Source organism: Cricetulus griseus, chromosome X, assembly GCF_003668045.3.
Source record: "Cricetulus griseus strain 17A/GY chromosome X, alternate assembly CriGri-PICRH-1.0, whole genome shotgun sequence".
NCBI classification, from domain to species: Eukaryota; Metazoa; Chordata; class Mammalia; order Rodentia; family Cricetidae; genus Cricetulus; species Cricetulus griseus.
The window spans coordinates 63,538,094-63,560,364 of NC_048604.1; the positions used below are offsets into that span (position 1 = coordinate 63,538,094).

At 36.5% G+C, this 22,271-nt stretch overlaps 1 long non-coding RNA gene across 8 annotated transcripts; it reads right to left on the bottom strand.

Annotated features, from left to right (window-relative positions):
* Positions 1-207: 207 nt before the first annotated feature.
* LOC103159188 lies at positions 208-22,038 on the bottom strand. Of its 8 annotated transcripts, none has more exons than XR_003488399.2 (7): positions 21,682-22,038; positions 16,734-16,883; positions 16,002-16,135; positions 12,134-12,247; positions 10,272-10,369; positions 4,916-5,216; positions 208-251 (listed from the first exon to the last, which is right to left on the bottom strand). It is a non-coding gene; the product is annotated as an uncharacterized LOC103159188 (long non-coding RNA). The 8 variants fall into 8 exon arrangements; XR_003488400.2 differs by lacking the exon at positions 21,682-22,038 and adding an exon at positions 19,158-20,690; XR_004771444.1 differs by lacking the exon at positions 21,682-22,038 and having other exon boundaries at positions 12,134-12,244; positions 16,734-18,247.
* Between the last annotated feature and the right edge of the window lie 233 nt (positions 22,039-22,271).

Genomic DNA, 22,271 nt, shown 5'->3' on the forward strand with positions numbered 1-22,271 from the left:
TGCTTCCAGGCTCTGGCTATTACAAATAATGCTGAAATGAACATCATTGAACAGATGTCCTTGTTGTATGAATGTGTTTCTTTTGGGTACATGCCTAAGAGTGAAATTGCTGAATCTTGTGGTAGATGGATTCCCATTTTCCTGAGGAATCGCCATACTTATTTCCAATGTGACCAGCACCATTTGTTAAAGATGCTTTCTTTTTTCCATTGTATAACAAGGTAGATAGCTACCACAGTCTTCTGTTCTGCCTGGGGGTGAATAGAAAAAGCAGACCATTACAGGAGACATCGAGCAACTGCCCTGCCCTCTCCTTTTAAGAGGTCATAGCAGCAGACAAGAAGCAAAGCCTCTATCTGGCCAGATAACCCAAGGTCATGGGCACCCACTACACAAAGGTGCTATGCAAGCTTCCAAGGGAGAATAGGGCTCAATAGCCCCACTGAACTCTAAAGCCAACAGTGGCCAACATGGCAAGATAGCTCTGCTTGTGCAATACATCTGTCTAATTGGATTTAAAGCCTGCTCAATAGGAGGGAATTCACACCTGGTATTGTAAACCTAACCCATGACCTGTGCCTGGTGAAGCAATGAATTTTAGAAGAGACACACTACTTCCACTTCACTAAATTAGTGTAATTAGCATAAGTTTTAATTGTACTCCAAATCCTTTTCCTTATATTCACAAATAAGTGTACTCTCACCTCCCACCAACGGAATTTCTTTCTGAAGCAGAAGACCATTACAGAAAATTACAACCGCTCAAAATGCAGACAACAATTGACTGTCGAATGCCCAGTTACATATAATATAGCTACAATACAACATTGGTATCTGAGGCTCAAGGAACACAGCACACATGATAAAGGAATATTATTAATTCCGAAGACCCTGAATACCACATTTGCTTAAAGATAATGTTATCTATACATAAAGTTACACCCAGAAAATATCAATAATATTGTTGACTAAACAAGATGCTCCCAGTAACAATAACCAGCTGACATGAAGAGCTACATACAATTAATGGTTGGTGAGACAGGGAGGGTCAGTCTTCTGCGATAAATCCCCTAAAAGTCAGTCAATCATAAATGAACAACAGGAAATGATATCAGCAGTTTGTGATTATAAAGATAATTGTATATTATAATTTAAGAATGAGGGGGCATGAATTTGAGCATGAGTGGAAGGGACACCAGAGGAATTTGAGGGAGAAGAACTACACTCATGATATAATAATTTTTGAAGAACTGAGAAATAATTCTAATCCAGCTATAACACTACTGGGCATATAACTAAAGGATTATCTATCTTAGTGCATCAGTATTTGTCCATTCATGTTACTGATATTCTATTCACAGTATCCCCAAAATGGAAATGGCCACCAACTGATGAATAGATATTGAAAATTTTATATATTGTATAATGGAATATTATTTAGCTGTTGAATGGATAGAATTGGATATAATTCTAGATGTGATAACTCAGAAAAACATGTTCTCTCTTGTATGTGGATGCTAGTATTGAAATGTCAGATCTGTATCTTTAAATGGAGCACCCTTAGAAGTCAGGAAACCAGGTAGGGGACATGGGAGTTGGGCTGTCAAAGGAGTGGAGGATGGAAGGAATGCAGGTGGAAGAAGTGGGAATGTGTAATAACAGAGCAAATGGTTTAAATGGAATGGGAGATGGGTGAGCAGAGCAGAGGAAGGTATATGAGGAAGGATAACCAACACTAGTGCTCTTTGAAAAATCCAAATGGAAACCTACTACTATAAAAGATCCCTAATCTATGTAGATACACATATATTTTTAAAAGTATTTTAGGATAACTTTAGCCATGTAGCCAAGTAAATGAAAGACTTATATGCTAAACACTTTAAAACACTGAAAAAAGAAACAGAAGAAGTCACCAGAAAATGGAAAGTTCTCCCATGATCATGCATTTCTCAATATGATCAATATTGAGAAAATGGACATCATATTGAAAGTTATCTCCTTGTACAATGTATTCTCCATCAAAATTCCAAAATGATTCTTCATGGAAATTTAAAAAAATACAGAGCTATAGTTCTACACACAGCATGGTATTGGCATAAAAGAATACATAGCGATCAATGGAATGGAATTAAATATCAAATAAAACATCTAGGGCATGCCTTTTAGAGTTGATGGTCATTAGAATTCCATAAACTCATAAACATTACAAGCTATTACTATTGTTCTTGGTTGTCCTCCAGAATTTTATGATAAAGACTATTGCTGAAGACATCAAATACTTGAGTCAAAGAACATAGAGAATCAAGCTGTTACTAATCTGGAAGCTTCATCCCAATTTGATAGCTTTCTTATTGTAGGAAAGTGCAATGGTTCTGCCAGAGGACAAAAGCAATCATACCTACTGCTGAACCCTGTAAGATATAATAACAACTACCATGGCAAAGTACGCCCTTTAATGCAATAGTAGCACAAATGTCAGGGAAGTAACCAATCACTTTCTAATTGGATTTAAGTCCCTCTCCACAAAATAAAACCAACATGCAGAACCATTATTAGGCCAAGAATATATAGCTAGACCAGTAATAGGCCCTAGTGGAGAAACTGCCACTATGATTTTGCTAAGTGGACAGAGTGTTATTAAACTGAATTCTAATGACTTATCATTATATGCACAAATCAATACATTTCTCAACCTATATCTGAAAAGCTTCTTTTTGGATTAGATTGTGATTAACACACAGACCCACAACTGGCCAAGGTGCAGTGAATAAGAGGCTGAAGAATTCTTAGCCCTAAAGAGAACTTACATGCCACAAGGTCCCCTGGGCAAGCATCAGGAATCATTGTAGAAAAGCAGGCAGAAAAATGACAAGATCCAGAAGCAATGATGGTTGTAAGGAAAGACTATCTTCAGAACACAGCAGAGAAGCTGCACCCATGAACTGACAGTGGTAGCAAATGCATGCACAAAATCTGTGCAAGTCAAATCGGACAGAATTCCAGCATGGAGAAGGGATTTGGGCACACCATCCCACATCTCACCATAGAATTATAGACAGCTGTTAGCTGCTGAAAATGAAGATATAGTTTTCTATGAGTGTAGCCCCTGTAAAATCAATCATGCTCCAGTGGCCACACTGGAGCCACACATCCAGGAATATTCAGACAGGTGAAAGTGATCTTGAGGGGCTTAACAATGGATCCAACGTTGGGTGTGTAGGAAATGGGGGTAAAACTGGGAAAGGTTGATGAGGGGGTGAATATGATCAAAACATTTCATATGAAATTCCCAATAACTAATTTAAAAAGATGTCTTAATAATCTTCTATTTCAATTAGCTTAAGAATATGATGTTTTAAATTCAGACATCATCCTATGTGTTTCCAGTGCATATGAGTTCCCTTATAATGGTTAAATTAATAACTCTAGTACTCCAACAATGTATTTTACAGTTCATTTCTCACAACTCTAAATGATTGCATGTACTACCAACTCTACTGCTAACACTTCTATCCACAATTCATTAAGTAATAAAATATCATGTCTTCATTGGAACCAAGAACCTGTCACATTACTTTTCAAACTCAGATATCAGTTAATTGCTGCATATTTATCCATGAATTCATGCAATGTCAGAAGGAGGTAGTTGTGTTGAATCTTTCTTAACTTCATGCTAATTATTGTAATATTTTTACAACAGTTAAAAAAGAATTGCATGTAAAATCAAATGAAAATGGAGCTACAGCCAATATATCTGTGTATTATCAATCTTAAGGAGACTCTAAAACAAGAGGTAAATTAACACAAATGGAAAAGGAGACTGCTAACAGAATTAAAGGCAGCCCAGAAAAAAAAAGTTGGCAAAAAGTCACATAAATGCAACTCTTGCCAATATTTCATGACACAGAAATTAAATTTATAAAATTTAGAAGCTAACTCACACATGGAAATGAACTTGACATTTTGCCAAGACACAGAAATTGTGTGCCTTCCAATATTGGTCATGTGACTCAAAAGAAAACACTGTTTAGACTACTCATAATACACATTTACAAATAAATATTTTTAATTTCTCAATATTTTAAAAATAAGATTATAATTAAATAATATTTCCATTGTGCTAGTAATTTCTTACAGAAAACATTTTAAATGTTTTGACAAAACTTTATAGTCATGATCACATTTGTTTTGATTTTTTTAAGTGCCTTCATAGTTTCAGCTCGCATGGTCATTTTTATTATCCTGCTATGGTACAAAGTGAAGAAGTGTTTTATTTTTGCTTTATAAGTCACTGTTCAACTAAATAGCTCCTCCATTACAGTGCATAATTTTCAAGCATGGTCTTGCTTAATTTCCTCAATGACTGAGATACCATGGCTTGGAAGATAGTATTGTGGTATTTATCTGAGAGATCAGCATGATGATTTGGGCCCTAAAAGAAATAACTGGTAAATGTAAACTTGTGTTGAAATGTAGTTTCATATGAATCTAAATTTCTGGTGTGTCTTTCTGTGCAAATAATTCTGGAGAATAGAACCCTGTCTCCTAAATCTAGATAATTTTAATAACACATTTCATATTTTAAGATTATTAGAATCTAGTTACTCAAAGTTAATTCACTTTTGAAATCAAAGAATAGGTATTGCAAGTCTCCAAAATTAAAATTATTTTAAAATATTAAAGAGAAATCAATCAGTGTGCATTACAAAGTCCCCAATAGGCAAACGGTAAGCACTCTGAGAGACATGGTAAAAAGAACAGGAGTGGTACTTGTTTTTTTTTTTTTATTAGAGGAACAAACACAACAGATACTCAAGTGTAAATTTATAGACTTCAGAATTTCTCTTGTAAGCATTCAATGACAGAAACAGCAAACAAAGAATGGTGCATAAAAATTACTCCAACCTGAACTTACAATGGCAGAGGCAGCAGCAGCAACAGGCATGTGGCAATGAGCATTGTCTGCACAATGGCATCAGCCTTGTTTCTTGCTTGTTCATGTTATTTCTTAGGAAGTAGCTAGGTGGGGAGAGAATTGTTGGCAATACCATTCATAAAACTAATTGCTTACATTCAGCTAATCAAAAGGAGACTTGCCTCTAGAGACTAAAATTTGTTAGGAAGTGTCAGGAAAACAGTCTTTGAAATGGGATTTCCGTCAGTTCAGTTTTAGAATCACATTGGAAAATTCTCAAGAGCTGCCTTTCTTCTGGTTCCTGTCAAAATATCAACAATACAAGGGTAAACTGTCCTGTAAATCCATTTAGAAGAACATTTTAGAAGCTCTAAAATGACTGTGAAATTTTTCCACTGTACAAATGATTCTTTACAAAAATGTAGTAAGCAGCACTATACTATACAAACTCTGAATAGATTCCTATCTGTTCTCTATGCAATAATTTTATGGCTCCAAAGTGAAAGTATGGAATCTTCTAGGAAGAACTAAGAAATTTCTACATATGTCAAAAATCATTAAAGCCACTCTAATTACATTTTTAAATAAAGAATTTAACCTCTAGAATCACCAGTGTAATTAAATATGAAATCAAACCTAGAGACTTTGATAAAAGTTTTGTAGTTCCTACAATGTTAAATAGAGTTCTCATACGATCTATCAATTCCCTTCCTGTAAACGTACATAAAAGTGAAAACATATACTTATCTGAGTAGTATTAGTTATAGTAGTTAGAAATGGAAAGAGCCTATGTGAATATTAAATTGAAGAATGGGTCAATAAAACATGGTATCTACTTATAATGGAATGTTATTCAATAAAAAACTAGAAATTAATTAATAAACACTTGTTACAGTGTAAATGAACCTTGAAAACATTATGCTTTATTTATGATAATATAATCTGCAATCCCGACCATTTGAAATGTGGTGTAGGAGGATTGTGAATGCATGTTCAGACTACAATAAACAATAAATTGAGTTCAAGATGAATTGCATAGTGTGATAGATAGTCTAAAACAAATGCTAAGCAAAAGAAGGCAATTATAAAGGACCATTGTTTGTGTCATCTACTTGAAAGGACTTGTGAATTCATACAAATGAAATACTTTAGCAGTTGTTGGATCTAGCACGTTGTCAGTGAAATATGACATATTTTGAAGTGAAAAGTATTGTAATAGATGTGAACAATGTGTGAATTACCCATGTGTAAAAATATTACATTGAGAGGGTCTGGGCCCAGCCCAAGATGATGTGGTGGACTTTGGGGAGCCCACGTCGAGGGCCCTATCCAGCCTGGGGAGTGGAGGGTGGATGGGGCTGAGGGCAGGTGGGAGGTTGGGGGGATGGTTGGGGGGAGGAGAGGGAGATGGAGGAGAGATTGACATGTGAAGCAAGCTTGTTCCAAATTTGAATTAATAAAAAATTACAAAAAAATATTACATTGAACCCCAATATACAATTCAAATGTGTTGAAAATTAGAACAAAATAAAATATATTAAGAAATTTTAAAAAGTACTCTAAATAATGATGAGATTTTACAATTATAAAAATACAAAAATATTAAATTATGGACTTCTCATTTGTAATTTAATTTCTACCATTTTTTGTCCCACAAATTTAAAAAGTGATAAACTGGACTTTTCACTGTGTAATATGTCTATCAGGCTTGCATTATTTTTCTTTTGAATTAAAATAGCAATAGATTATGTTTAGACATTCGTTTTGAAGTTATATGACATTGGCATCTATTCATTACCCTGCCACTTTCTGCTTGTATGTTCTTTAGCTATCTAATTATTTATGCTTTATTTAATTCTGTCATGACTAAATATCAAATAATAGCACTCGACTCATAAGATTTTCAGGAGAGTCAAATGTTCTACTGTAGATAATGAGAAACTCTTGAGTCTTTGGTAGGCCCTGAATAATTCATAGCTTTAAAAAGTAAGGAACAACAACTTTCCTTAGATCTTCTATACTCTGTTCATCTCTTGTTCTGGGACCTGGTGACACATGGGAAATCCAATTGAAATGTTTCTTAGTATCTACTCACTTATTACTGAGTGATTGCTCCTGGGTTACTTTCATATTTTATGTGATCTTAAGCTCCTGAAAGTCACTAATTAAATATTTGTCTTTGATCTTGCCACACACAAACTAACAAAGTTTATACACAAAATTTTCATGGATATTGATTCTTGATGAAGTGAGAAAAGTTAAGCCAGAATTCTGCCTGAACAATAGACTGTAAACCCTTCAGAGAGGGTATCTGTGAGTGATGCAGTCAGACTTCTGACAAGAGAATGACACGTTCCAGGTTAACACTTATGTTTATTTAATGTGGAGAATTTTAAAGAGATTTGTTTACATTTGGGATAGTTAAAGTTGTGTATGTGCTCATGAGTGTGTGTGTGTGTGTGTGTGTGTGTGTGTGTGTGTGTGTGTGTGTGTGTATTATATCTGTATGTTGGAGGGGTTGTAATTCCAAAAAAAAAAAACATTGCCAAGTTAATAATATGCATATACCTTTTTAACAAGCAAGGGATTCCTTCAAGAAAAGTTGCAAAGGTATTTGATGAGTCCATGAAAACTACTTACAGTTTCCTAGTGCAATCACTTTACTTCCATATTCTTCAGCTGCTCTTTTTCAAAATAAAGATAACTGATGAAATAATACTCAAAAACTTCTTCTATTCCTAATATATTACAATGCAGTTTTGCTTTGCTCTTCTAAATTCTGCACTCTAATAAATTATATATTAATAGGTAATATTAAATAATTTAAATGTAACAAGAAGGCTTTATGAAAGAAAAATGAAAAATTGACCTTTTTCTTTTTTCATAAATAAGTTATATTGTCTGTTTAAAATTAGTATTTCATTTCATTTTGTGAAATGTATAACTGCTACAGAAAAATAAAGAGAAGAAATTAAACACAAGGTTACAATGAAATGAAAAGAGCACATACTTAAAACAAAGTTTGTTCTATTACTAAAGTTGTTTCATGGAAGTAGGAGAGTAAGTACAATTTCTTTGCACAATTTTCTGTCTACATCAATATGTAAATAGCAGTATAGAAGCAAATTGGCTATGAATTGTTATGACATATGCGTAAACATCTAATCATATGTGAGTTATTTGCTAACTCCCTTCATCATACTATTGTTTACGCAACAAGGAAGTTTTACCTACTAATTTGCCTTTGGATCATTGTTTTGATATGAAGACATTTCATCTGATGAAGTAGTTTTACCTGATCCTTTAGACTTTCTATTTGGTGATATTCACTCTAACTGGGGAGTAGTGATAGTCATGATCAGTGCTGGGTTAAGTGTTAAATTGTTCAAAACTATATCTTTATTCCAGATGCCCTTCACATCCTGTTGTCAGATTCATAATGCCCTTAACTTCCCAGGGAGTTTTGCTCTTATCACTGTGTTATGTAGTTTGGACATGTGATAGAACAGGCAGCATGTTTTACTCATGTGTTGGTGGACTGCGGTTATTGTATTATGTACGTCATACAGTGTTTTGAAGTTTATGATGAGGATTGTTTTCTTTTGCACTGACAGAATTTAAACAGAGTCCATCCAAAAGTTCCCCCAACAGACACAACTTTCTTTGTAAGCCTGCTTATCTTCTACTTCCTTATATCTATCAAAGAAAATGTCTTCTAACAACAATGGGAATTGCAACAAAAGGAAATTGGTGAGCTAATGAAAACTGAACAGACTTTCTGTAATAAAAATTTACTGTCTTTCTAATATGACTCATTCTTCCTCCATTGGTTGATTGCCAGAAGATTTAGATGTGATTGTCTCCATTCTCAGTGATAGCACTGAATCCACAGGAATCTAGGCTAATTGCAATAACATTACCCCATTCAATAAATGGGATCTCACACCAATAGAAATCCAAACATGTACCTCAGAACTATATAGTGTGGTAAGTGATAAAAGGTGTTACCCACATTGAAATAAAGGATAGAACACAGCTCTTTAAATATAGCATTAAACCTCAACGATAGCGTGCTTTACACACTTCCCAAATATGTAAATCAGTAAACTCTTATATTTTGCATATGTTGGAGTTGGGATTCTTGTAATCTAATATTTCCTCACTGCTACATGTTGTGTCTAAAATTCTTAATGTTTTACAGCTTCCTGTTAATCTCTTTTTATAATTTATACTAAAATATTTTGTGCTATCAACAGTCATAAAATTAACGAGCCCTTAACTGAAATGCACTTTCAAAATTATTGAAATTTTGAACAATATTTTAGTCTACATTTTTTAAAAACCATAATTGAGAATATAATAATGGTTATAGGATTTAATTTGTAGAAAAAATAAAATGACTTGATATTTTAAAGGTCTACCATCTGATGTGATATTAGATGGCATGTAGCAAAATTGTTGATACATAAATGTCATGAAGAAGCTGTCACATGGTGTCTCTCAGTTGTAAAAGATTTGTTTGTATAATGACCTAAGAAAATACCCTAAAGGAGCAGATACATATATTACAATCTTATTTTTGGCACACAGGTTAATCTTGTTACCAGGAAACCTATATATAAAGAAAGGAACCCAAACATAGACATTTTAAGAGATATATTGGCTATATATTGTACTAAATGATGTGGTTTGAATATTGTCTACCTCTCCAGGGTTCATATTCTGGAGTGCGGTTCGGTCCTCAGTGTGACTAAGGAAATTGAGCATTTTAGTATTACAGCCTTGTGAGAGAGACTAAATTGTTAGGGATATAGACTCAGATACTTAGGTACTTCTCTTGGGACATGGGACCTTAAGTTATTTCTCCCAGAAAAATGTCTTACAAACCCCTGAAATGTTCTCTGTTACCTTTTGTGACCATACTTGCTCCAACTACAGTGATGCATTCTGTGTTGAGTTCTTCCTCAGAGCTGATCTGTAAGTGCTGACAGTAAGCACTATTTCCCTGAACCAGAAGTATGGGCTGGTCAGACGTTTTTGTTTGTAAAGTTAATCTGATTCATATTTGTATAGTAAGGAAAAATTACTATACAAACCCTATCCCTATCCCTATCCCTATCCCTATCCCTATCCCTATCCCTATCCCTATCCCTATCCCTATCCCTATCCCTATCCCTATCCCTATCCCTAACCCTAACCCTAACCCTAACCCTAACCCTAACCCTAACCCTAACCCTAACCCTAACCCAATTGTTTGAGGGAAGGGAATACTTCAGGCATTTCAGTGGTTTGAAGGAAGGGAGGGTGTCACTTTGAAAGATTAAGCTCTATCCAAACACAGGCTAAGAATTATTACTAGAAGTCGTTGAACATGTCGACAAGGAATGATATGATCTCCATAACATCAAAGTCCAGAAACTGTGGCTTACTTAGAATTTTCAAGGCAAGCTTTATCTGGAAAATACAATATTTACAAGTGACATTTTCGAGTACACTGTGAACATAAGAAATAAAGAACAATAAATGTGAACATTCAAACCCAATTGACTGGAAAACAACTCTCTTCTGAATTCTCACTGTACTTTGCTCAATTCATGAATAAAGACATGACTTTTTAAAACTATGTTTACAACTATGAGGTTTTAACAGGAAAGAAATGAATAAGGGAAATAATTACTAGTAATTCCATGGAAATCATAAATCAGACATCTGAGAATTAAATCAAATTAAAAACCTAAAGGTGTTAAAATTTTTGTTTAAATTAAAGATAAAGAAGAAGAGGAGGAAGGCGCAAGATGAGACACAAGATGAGACATATTAACCAGTTTATTATAGGCCTGGCAGAGTAGGGAGACGAAGAGAGAAGAGAAACAGGGTTAATGGCTGACTGCCATGGCCAGTTGCCATGGGGAGAGAGGAGAAGCAGAAGCAGACAGAGAAGAGGAGAAGAGTAGAGAGTGTAGAGAGAGCATAAATGAGCAGGGATTAAAGGGGTCCTCTGCACCTGTGTGCAGACTTAGTTCCCATGGAACCCTGGGCTGACCAGGGTGCTGCCAGCATAATGCCTGAACCTTTCAAAAGGGACACACATATATTTTACAAGGACCTTCATCCTAATTTATTCACTTTGTATGTATGTGGTATATGCATGTGTATGTACAGATATGTGTGTGTGTGTGTGTGTGTGTGTGTGTGTGTGAGAGAGAGAGAGAGAGAGAGAGAGAGAGAGAGAGAGAGAGGTTGGAAGTTGACTCAGACGTCTTCCTCAATCACTTCTCTATTTTATTTTTTAGAGAGTCTCTCACTAAACCTGAAACTGACAGTTGACTAGACTAAGTGGCAAGTCCCAGAGATCATTTTGTCTCTGCTTCTCCAGTGCTGAACTTACAATACACTTGACTTGAAGATCTGAATTCAGGTTTTCATGCTTGTATAATAAGCACTAAACTGCGCTGAGCTACTTCCTTGGACTAAACAAAAACTTTCTAATAAACTGACAGAGAATCCTCTAATGATCATTAAAGAATTACTCATTTTATCCATCAATTTCACTGTCTCTTCATGTGTTTAATTGAAATGTGTTCATAGAGGTTACACGTGCTATTGTAAAATAAAAAGCAAGTTTAAAAGTTTAAAAGGCTTTATACCTGTATATTAGAAACTCTACTCAAGGTATAGAAGCTATAGAAGATGAACAAAAATGTTCATGTTTAAGGTACTCACATTCTACATATTAATGAAATATCTTTATTGCGGAAGACACCTGATAACAAATTTGGGGGCATATTTTCTCTTCATTTCAAGCTTTACCTCTGCCCACGTATTTTGCATTAAAATAATCTTACTTATCTACAAATTTTACTTCCCTTCTCCAAGTGGAAAAGCTGCTCTTGCTTTGGGAATGTCCCCTTCTCTCTTACGTTTACCCCCAAATATGCTAATCATTACTTATAGATGCTTCTATTTTTGAAATACAAAAAATAAAATTTACCACTAAGAGAAAAATACTTTCTCCTTGGAATTTTCAGCTCATAGAACTTTCCTCTAAATAATACTTTCCAGTAATGCAGATTATGAAATTATATTTTTACTTCATTATGTGGTATTTTTGATAAATACTGCCAAGAAAGAGTTAATAAATCACTACATTATTTCAATGAATCAGGAATCCGATTGAATAAAAATCAGATGATATAAGCATTTAAGAAATATACTTACTTATCTTGTCTTCTTAATAATGCCGTTATACAACAGAAACAGCTTTCAAAATACTTTGTTCCCTTGGATTGGAAGAGTTGGCTCTCTGGCATATTCATAAATCAGACATCCCTTCTAGAGAATGTTTGAATTGTATCACAAGAGTATTGAAATAGTAGACTAAGCAGAGCGTGATAAACATTCTAGACCTCAATTTTTCTATAATTCCATGAGATAGCTGAAATGACGGCTTGATTAAAAAACTCTTTAACAAAAGATTTATTCTATGATCACAACAGTTAATAAAATAATTAACTAATTATATATGCCATAACATAGATTCACTTCATTGACATCATGATTAGTAAGAGAACTCAGATGTTACCAAACAATGTTCTATATTATTCTATGTATATGAAATTCATTGTGAAAACGAACCTATGGTGATAGGTACTAGAATAATAGTTATTCAAAGAGAATTAAGTAGGAGGAAGCATAAATATTCGTCTTTGAGGTGCAATAAATGAAACATTTTTGTCTTCATTTGGTAGACCATATATTTGTACACTCATGAATGTTAGTTGAACTATAAACTTAAGCCTGTCTCCTTTACTTTTTGTAAGTTAAATATCAAAAAATTTTGTGTAGTGGATCCCCTGGAGCAAGAGTTACAGGCAGTTATAAGTTGTCTGACATCGGTGCTGGAAACTGTACACAGGTCTACTTGTGACAGAGTAAGACAGTGCAGAGATTCCTCAATCTTGTATTCTGGCTGAGGCCATTTCAGGTTTAAGTAGATTTTGATCTCCTTGATGGAGAATTCCATGGGAAATTACCAAACTCTGTTCTAGAAACCTGAGGTCAGGATGTCCTAGCTAACTTCTCTTAGGTTCTGTTAAACTGACTGTTTATATGGAAGGGCCCTCCAGCTAGCCATTTATCTCAGCTTCTGTTATACTCTTGGTCTGTGCAAGAACCCCTCAAGGTAACCACTTGCTTAGAATTATCTTAACTCTGTTAAAATGTCCTTTGTTCTGAACCACTTACAGATAACAGTTCATCTGTTAAACTGCTTGCTTCTGTAATGTCCCCTCCCCTGCACTGCTAAGATGCCAGGATGTGGTTTCTGCCTCTATAAATCCTGTGTTCTGGACATTCAAAGCCACATCTAGGTTCCCCCAATACCTGGATATCCTCACAGCTGGCTGAAATAAAGACTTTCAATTGGCTATAAAATGTGTCTGGGCAGTCATCACTTGGGTTACCTGTAACACTCTAAACCTTTGAGTCATATCTACAGTCAATATATTTTATGAGAAGAAATGCCTGAACCTTTCATCTAAACAACATCATTCAAAGATTATGCAGCATAACTCAAATGGAATTTGAAACTCTTTGAGGTTAAACAAAACACTGAGGCTTCTATTATCTTTTACTTTGGAAGTCTTTTTTTGGAAGTGAAAGGTTCAGGCATTATGCTGGCCTGCCCCTGTTACCTGGTGGAATCCACTCAGGCAATACCCTGGTCAGCCCAAGGTTCCATGGGAAAGAAGTCTGCACGCAGGTGCAGAGGACCCCTTTAAAAAGATAAGCCCCTGCCCCTTTACGCTCTCTCTCTCTGTCTCTCTCTCCCTCCCTCTCTCTCTCTCTCCCCCTGTTTCTCTCTCTCTCTCTGTGTGTGCTGTCCCGTCTGTTTCCCCGCTCTGTCTCTCTATGGCGACCGGCCATAGCGGTCAGCCATTTACCCCTGTTCCTCTTCTTAGTCTACCCATTCTACCGGCCCTTATAATAAACTTATAGTCAATATGTCTGTCTCAATTTCTCTTTTCTTCTTTTTAAACAAAACAATAACAGGAAGTCTTTAATAATTGACTCTACAGTCATCTGTAGATTACACAACATATACCATTCAAAAAAGGGGGAAGATATCTTAACTTAGGATTCACCAAGTTTTGTTTTAATACCTCAGTCATGAGGTGGAGTATGTCTGGGTCTGAAACAAATATACATAGAAGGCAAGTAGAGATCAAGGTTAGAACACATTTAGTTCCATGTAACCATTCATGAAAAACATTTTACAATAGCCACTTTCTTTTAGTTTATTTTGGAAAGGCTGGACCAAGAACCCAATCTCATCTGTTTGAGACAGGGTCTCATCAGAAAAAATAGGCTGTCCTCAAACATGACCCTCCAGTTTCAGCTTCCCCAGGCAAGTGTTTGCATCTCTCGATCTGGCTCCCAGACTGCTGAAATAATGGGCTTCAAAGAAATGTGAATGTCTCCAGGAATCTCATGCTGGGAGAAAGAAAAGGGCAGGGGAATTCGTCTCCCTGAAAGAGATTTCTCACAGTTCTAACAACTTGTCAGGACACTTAACAGGAGGAGACTGAAGCCCAGACTGTGATGGGGCAATGGTGGTCCAGAACATACCTTGACTGAGACTGCATAGATGTGCATAATCATGGTGCTCTATTAAACTTTAATCTCACTTCATATTCAGGAAGACCAACTTCAGGGCTTCCATGGATCTCTTTGTCCCACTTTCTAATGTGGACACATTAAAAAAAAACCTTCTTTTCTAATTTCTACTTTTAACAAAACAGGAGGAAATAAATCATTTTAGAGAACTCTTGCTGTGTTTTGAGACATTTGTTCTGCAGGGGCTTAACAGAAAGAAATATGAATGTTCTTTCTTATATTTCTAAGGAAAAATAATATTACAGAATAAGATAAAACACATCTGAGGCATAAAGGTGACTCACTAAATATTAGTAAAGGGATATTAGTAAAAGGAACAACTCTATCTCTTTTTGTAGTTGGTAAGCCATAGCCACTGGAAAGTTTAGACAAAGAAAAGGCAGAAAGAAAATCTTGAGCATCTCTATGTTTACATAAACCACTGCATTAAACAATTTCATTTCAGATGGTGATATTCAACCTTCATCTCTCTATAAAGAGTGGCAGTTGAGAGTTTATGCCTGGTGAATGTCATACTTTATTCCGTGAATGAAGAATTATGTCATTTCATACTGATTTCCTATGTAGCTCTAACCCCCTGCATATTTCTGCATATCAAGCTCTCTTTGAAGTCAAGAGAGCATTCAGGGAGCAAGAAGAAAATCTGGCCTCCAATTTGTCCATATACATAAACAAACATCTGTTTTATTGTGTCCCTGTGAAGTCTTACACAGAAATGAAAGATTCAAAGCAAAGCAAATAAGTAGCACAATTCCAACTTGACCTTGAATTGCAATCTATATCAACAGCTTCAGAGGTGGAATTAGAGAATATTTTCTGGTCCTGGAAAATGGAAAATTAAAAGACTAGATGTTGGCAAGGAGGATATTTCACAGTGCATTTATCCATTGCACTGCATTGAACACATATATCTGAAAATGTTCCCATACATTCTCCATAACACAGAGATTTGACCCTTGGCTATGAATTCAAAGAAGCTGACATCATATTCGGTTTCACTAAAGCAAATGAGACCAATCTTAAAATAGAAAATGATTTAACTTAATTGCATTTTCTAACCAACCAGTGGACACACCCAAATAGAACATGAGATGATTAAGTTGTTTCTAGAGGCCTTTTGTTCATTATGAAATTAGCTCTTTAAAATTATTATAATATCCTATATTTTTTTGCATGAACACTATTATATTGCTTTCAATGTTATCAAATATGTCGTTATATTATTACAGCCAGTCTTTCTGAGGAGCAGGCAAATAAACACCAAGTATTTGTCAATCTCAGGGATAAACTATAGTGGCAGTGAACTTAATCTGGTGTTAATTAGGCTTGTGGAAAACTAAATCAAGCATCAAAAACCACAGATTATTTTAGGCTTCCTCTAGCATAAACAGAAAGCCTTGAGGGCCCATACCATATTATTTTTGTTGACAGTCTTCCACGTTTTGACCAATTGATTTCATGTTTCTTGTAGGTTCTGTCTTGATTGCCCTTCTCTCTGTCTTCTCTTGGTTTCCAAGCGGGAGTTTGTTAATCCTTCCTATTTTTCTGTATTTAAGCAGGATTACAAACTTCAAATGCATTGTAAAATGAACCTGTACACAATCTTTCAAAACCACTTATGTGACCCAGTGATGGAAGTTCCAGCCTTGTAAGCAAATACAGAACAGTTGGGAAATCTTCCCAAGTGTTTATTTGTAAGCCATTTGTAATTACTAAGCAAAAATGAATAAAAGCTCTGGAAAATGTAACATGGCAGAACCTTTTGCATTAAATTACAGTTTACTCACATCAAGGAAAGTATAATACTGCTTTTTACAAAGTCTATCTTAATTGAAGAGTATAATTATGCTCTATAAGCTCAGTGACAAACAAGTGAAGACTTAAACTTTAGGAACTTTAGCATACATGCTAAAGAATACATCATAAAAGAGAAAGAGAGCAATGGTCATATTCCAGTATAAGAAATCTTTAAAGTTCTATGCATCTAGATAATTACTGATAATATAATGAAATTTCTTCTTTGTATTTTTAAATGACTTTTTAATGATTCTAAAACACATTCTTGTATTTATTTTTTAATCACCACAGAAACTTAGTCTTCTCAGGGATTTGTTTATCTTTTTCCTGCTTTCATTTTTCTTACTTGGATCCTGTATGCCTTCTTTCCTTCATGACTTCATCTTTACTCCTGGTACTTTTCTGATTATTTATTTCCTTTTCTCGCTTTGTTTCATTCTCTCTATTCCCCCCTGTTTCTCCTCACTGTGAGCATTTCTTATGTATAGGACAGATACTGAAAAACACAATAAATGAGACAAAGTCCCTGTGTCAAAGGAATTGACAACTTAGAGAAAGAGACAGTGCAACAAAAAGAACAGCACTGAGTAAATACTATTAACATAATAATACTGTATTATAATAATAATATAATAAAGCCTACTATATGTAGTAACTGCCACAATAAAGATATTCATTGATAAAAGAATACACTACAGGAAGTAATCTGAACATTTTGTTTATTATGATATTCATTGATAGATTTTAACGAAGAGGTAAGCAGCATGTGAAGGAGTAGTTAAGGACATTGTGCAAGTGTTACAGCTCTGAAGAGAAATGTATCCTGGCAGTAGGAAGCCAAGGAATATCTGTAGCCTGGAAGGGAAAGGTATCATAGCAGTCAAACCAAAGACTACTGCTGTGGAATAGTCCTTCTGCATACTATGAATATGTATTACTCTCATTGGTTAATAAAAAGCTGACAGGTTGGTAGCCAGGCAGGAAGTATATGCAGGACAGCCAAAGACAGAGGACTGTGAGGGAAAGAAAGGTGGAGTAAGAGGAGTCACTAGCCAGATACGAAAGGGTCAGGAGATGAACGTGCCATGCTAATAAAGGTACTTCCACATGGCAGAGGTAAATAAGGAAAATGAATTAGCTTAAAATATAAAAGCTAGTTAGCAAAAAAAGCTGAACTATTGTCTGAGCATTTATAATTAATATAAGCCTCTGTGTGGCAATTTGGAAGCAGCTCGCATGGTAGGAAAACTCTGCCTATAGAATATCTATAGCTGTGAAGGGAAGGTATCCCAACAAAAGTGTTACAGCTCTGTTCCGGCAGGGGACAGTTTCCCCCAAAAAATGTTACATCCCTTGCTCTGGGAAAGGTTCTCCCAATGCAAGTGGAACAACTCTGCTACAGCAGGGGAGGGTTTTCCCAGCAAGGTTGCTACAGCTCTGCTCTGCTCTCTTCCCCTGGAATCTAACAACTTTGATGCAGCAAGGAAAAGTTTCCCCAGCAAAAGTGTTACACTTCTGCTCTGCTCCTGCTCCACTGTGCTCCAGTGAGAACCATTACAGCACTGCTCTGTTCTGGCAAAAGTTGTTACAGCTCCACTAACGGAGTTTCCCTGTGGAAATGTAGCAGTTCTGCCAGGCTATGGGGATAGCCGGTACAGTTCTGCTCTGTTCTGGCAAGGTTGTCACATCTCTGTTCCACTGTGCCCTGGCAAAAGAAAATCATTACAACAAATTTAACTCAAGCGATTTACTGGGAGGGAGGAATCCAAGAGAGTGGCTACTTCTGCCAGTGTGGAAAAAGGGAAGCCCCCCAAATGAGCAGGTATAGGATTTATATAGTTTCTTAGGGGTGGAGCTTTTCAGGGTAGGGATTCATAGGATCACAATTCCTGAGCTTGGGACAAGCTCAGAGTTTGGTTTGATTTTGTGCCAGGGATTGGTTGGATTTCATGCTCTGGGATTGGTTGATTTTCATTCTCTGGGTTTGGTTATTGTTCTTGCTCAGGGATTGATTGGATTTCGATTCTTGAGTCAGGTAGAGGCCCGGTGTATTTTCTTGGCTCTTGTTTCAGGGCCATGGTGCTCTTTCAGTGGCTCTTCTTATTCTACATCTCCACTTTTTTGTTTATAATTAATAAACAACCAGGGGTTGCAAAGGGGACAGCATTATTATTAGACTACTTCCTGTTGAATGGGAGCATCAAGATTCTTGGAGCAATCCTGATCGTTATCATGGCCAAATTAAGTAAAGCAAGCAATTAATTAAAGGAACCATTTTTATTTGTGTACATGGGCTGCCTTCCTCCCAAAGCAGGGTCAGCATTGGATGTGAAGAAGATGAGGTTTTTATAGCTCAGGGATATGGGGTTTCTAAATGGGAGATTTGGCAGGCAAAGTAGGTAGGGTTATAGAAGCAGAACATAAGCATATCAAGTAAGTCATAATGTCCTCATGAAACAAATACATGATTACATGGTGATTGTGACAAAGTGGTCATAATAACAGACAGTCATATAGTAAGCTCCTGCAGCCATACAAGGGCCCAGGACCTTCCCCCAATGACCTCCAACTGCCAAGTTCCACCCATAGAACCCTGTAACTGCCCTAGCTGCTGGACTCAGCTCCTCACCCTATAGAAAAGCCCAATCTCTGAACTTGAAATCCCGCCAATCTCCACCCTTGAAGGCTTCACCCTGAAACATTCCATTCCCCCTCCCCAAAAGACTCTCTATAAACCCTATATCCTGTTCAGTTTGCAACTGTTTCTCACATAAGCAGAGGCAGCCACCTTCAGGTTTTTTTCCCTTGTAATCTTTTCTGTGAGGTTTGTTGTATGGTGTGACTTTGTAGTATTCCTTGGTTTCTGACTGTCAGGATATCTTTCCACTTGAGCTTCCATAACAACCTTTTGGAACTAAGAAAGGTTTGCAAGATGGTTATAACAACTTTTTGAAATAAAGGCATGGTTGCTATTATTTGTTATGGGTGAGGCATAGTCAAATCCTTGAGAAATGAGTTTAATAATTCTAAAGAGGAATGAGCCTAGTTTGTCTTTAATATAAAATAGCTTTTAAGCATAAATGGAAGCAGGTTGGTTCATCAGTATTAGTGAACTATGAAAGATAAGAAAATGTGAATATATACTAGTAAATATATAAAATGTATTATGTGCTAAATCAAGAAACTTGAAAATTCCTAGCACCATTTGATAGCATCAGATTTGTGACTGCAAAAGATCCAAAAGATCCATTTAGCATTAATATCAAGGGTGACAGCATGCACAAGACCTAAACATGCTCTTTTTTGTCTTGTTTTGTTTTCCAAGACAGGGTTTCTCTGTGTAACTTTGGAACCTGTCCTGGAACTATTTCTTGTAGACGAGGCTGGTCACAAACTCACAGAGATCCACCTGCCTCTGCCTCCCAAGTGCTAGGATTAAGGCCATGCATCACAACCGCCTGGCAACCTGCACATGCTCAAACAAAACAAAACCCAAGCATGGGGAGAAAATGAACACAAAGTCCTGATCTTGTTTAAGAAGCTATTTGGCATTGATAGCAGTTTGGTTAGAGAAAATCAGGTCTCTGATTTTCAGAGAATGAAGTGGTACTGAGTGTATTAATCACAATTTAGGGCAGGGACCATGCTCATGAGTAGTTGGCCAACACAAATTGGAATCTCTCTCTCTCTCTCTCTCTCTCTCTCTCTCTCTCTCTCTCTCTGTGTGTGTGTGTGTGTGTGTGTGTGTGTGTGTGTGTGTTTGTGTGTGTGTGTGTGTGTGTGTGTGTGTTTGGGGGGGAGACAGAGCATAAAGTTGGATAGCTAGAGGAGGAGGGGAGGACATGAGAAGAATTGAAGGAGGGCAAAGAATTTGATCAAAATATAGTTTGAAATTATCAAAGAATAAATTTTAAAAAAATTTAAAAAGAATTAGTACCAAGAAAAAGTGTGTGAAATAACTGAAGGTAGTAGAGCAATTTGGGGACTGGAGCAAGAACAGGCAAAAATAAATGGAAGATTCACTTTAGGAAATGGAGTTCAAATGAGAGAGGAGGCACAATATATTTATCATTAATGTTCATCAAGACTTAATGATCCCAGAAACATCACATTTTGTACTTCTTTTTCATAGCATGAACAGAAGTTATGAAATAATATCACCAAAAGACAGTACAGCAGTGTTTACAAAGAAATAACTTGAAAAATATTTTTTCCAACTTTTTTTATTTGAATTAGAAACAGGATTGTTTTACATGACAATCCCAGTTCCCTTCTCCCACCTGTCCTCCCCTATCCCCCTAACTAAAACCTTATCTGTCACATATCTTTTCTGCTCCCCTTGGATGGTGAGGCCTTCCATAGAGGGTCATCAGAGTCTTTCGTATCCTTTGGGATAGATAGTCCTAGGCCCACCCCTGTGTGTCTTGGCTCAGAGAGCATTCCTCTATATGGAATGGGCTCCCAAAGTCCACACCTATGCTAGGGATAAATACTGGGCTTCTATAGGAGGTCCCATAGATTTCTGAGGTTTCCTCACAGAAACCCATGTTCCTGGGGTCTGGATCAGTCCCATGCTGGTATTCCAGCTATTAGACTGGGGATCAAGAGTTCCCGAATGTTCATGTCTGCTGTTTCTGTGGGTTTCGCCAGCCTGGTCTGGACCCTTTTGCTCTCCACTGGTCCTTCTCTGCATCTGGGTCCCAGTTCAGATCAGTGATTAGTTATGGTTTTCTGCTTCTACTTCCACCAGCTGCTGGATGAAGGCATATAAGTCAGTTATCAATCTCATAATCAGGGGAGAGCATTTAAGGTAGCCTCTCCTCCTTTGCCGAGATAGTTAGCTGGTGTCATCTTTGTAGATCTCCAGACATTTCCCTAGTGCCTGATTTCTCTCTAAACCAAAAATCTCTCCCTCTATTATGATATCTCCATTCTTGTTATCATGTATTGTTCCCCTGACTCATACTTTCTGCTCCCTCATGTCCTCAACATCCCTCTTCATCTCTCCTTCTCATTCTCCTAGCTCCCTCCCCTCTCTTCCCATGCTCCCAATTTGCTCAGCAGATCTTGAACCTCTCTCCTTCTCCAGCGGACCATGTATGTCTCTCTTAGAGGAGGTCCCTAAGAAAAATATTTTAATAAAAGAAAGTGATCTGAAATTAAGTAAGTTTTTACTCAAAAAATAAGAGTCTGATGTCTATTACTTCAAAAATGGTCCAGTTCTTACTAATTGTGGATTCCAGTGAATGTACACTGAAGAACATGGTTAAAGTAAAGAAAGATGAAAAACTTACTCTGAGGTAAAGGCACAAGAGAGAGGCTCCAAGCTAGGCTTGACCTGTAATATCTGTCCCCATGTTGGCAGCTTAGAGAACTGAGAAAGAGACAAGATCTCCTGAGTAAATTGGGAGCATGAGGGGACAGGGAGGGAGGGAGGCATAAAAGGAGTGGAGAAGGGGAGGAAAGTTCATGGCACTAAGTGCTTACATAAAGAACCTGTAGAAATCTCATAAGAGCGACTTAACCACACACCTGAAAGCTCTAGAACAAAAAGAAGCAAACTCACCCAGGAGGAGTAGATGCCAGGAAATAATCAAATTGAGGACTGGAATCAATAAAATGAAAACAAAGAAAACAACACAAAGAATCAATGAAACAAAGAGTTGATTCTTCAAGAAAATCAACAAGACAGACAAACCTTTATCCAAACTAACCAAAAGGCAGAGAGAGAGCATGCAAATTATCAAAATCAGAAATGAAAAGGGGCATAACAAAGGACACTGAAGAAATTCAGAGAATCATCAGGTCATAATGTGGACTCCACAAAATTGTAAAATGGAAAGGAAATGGACCATTTTCTGGATAGATATCACTTACCAAAATT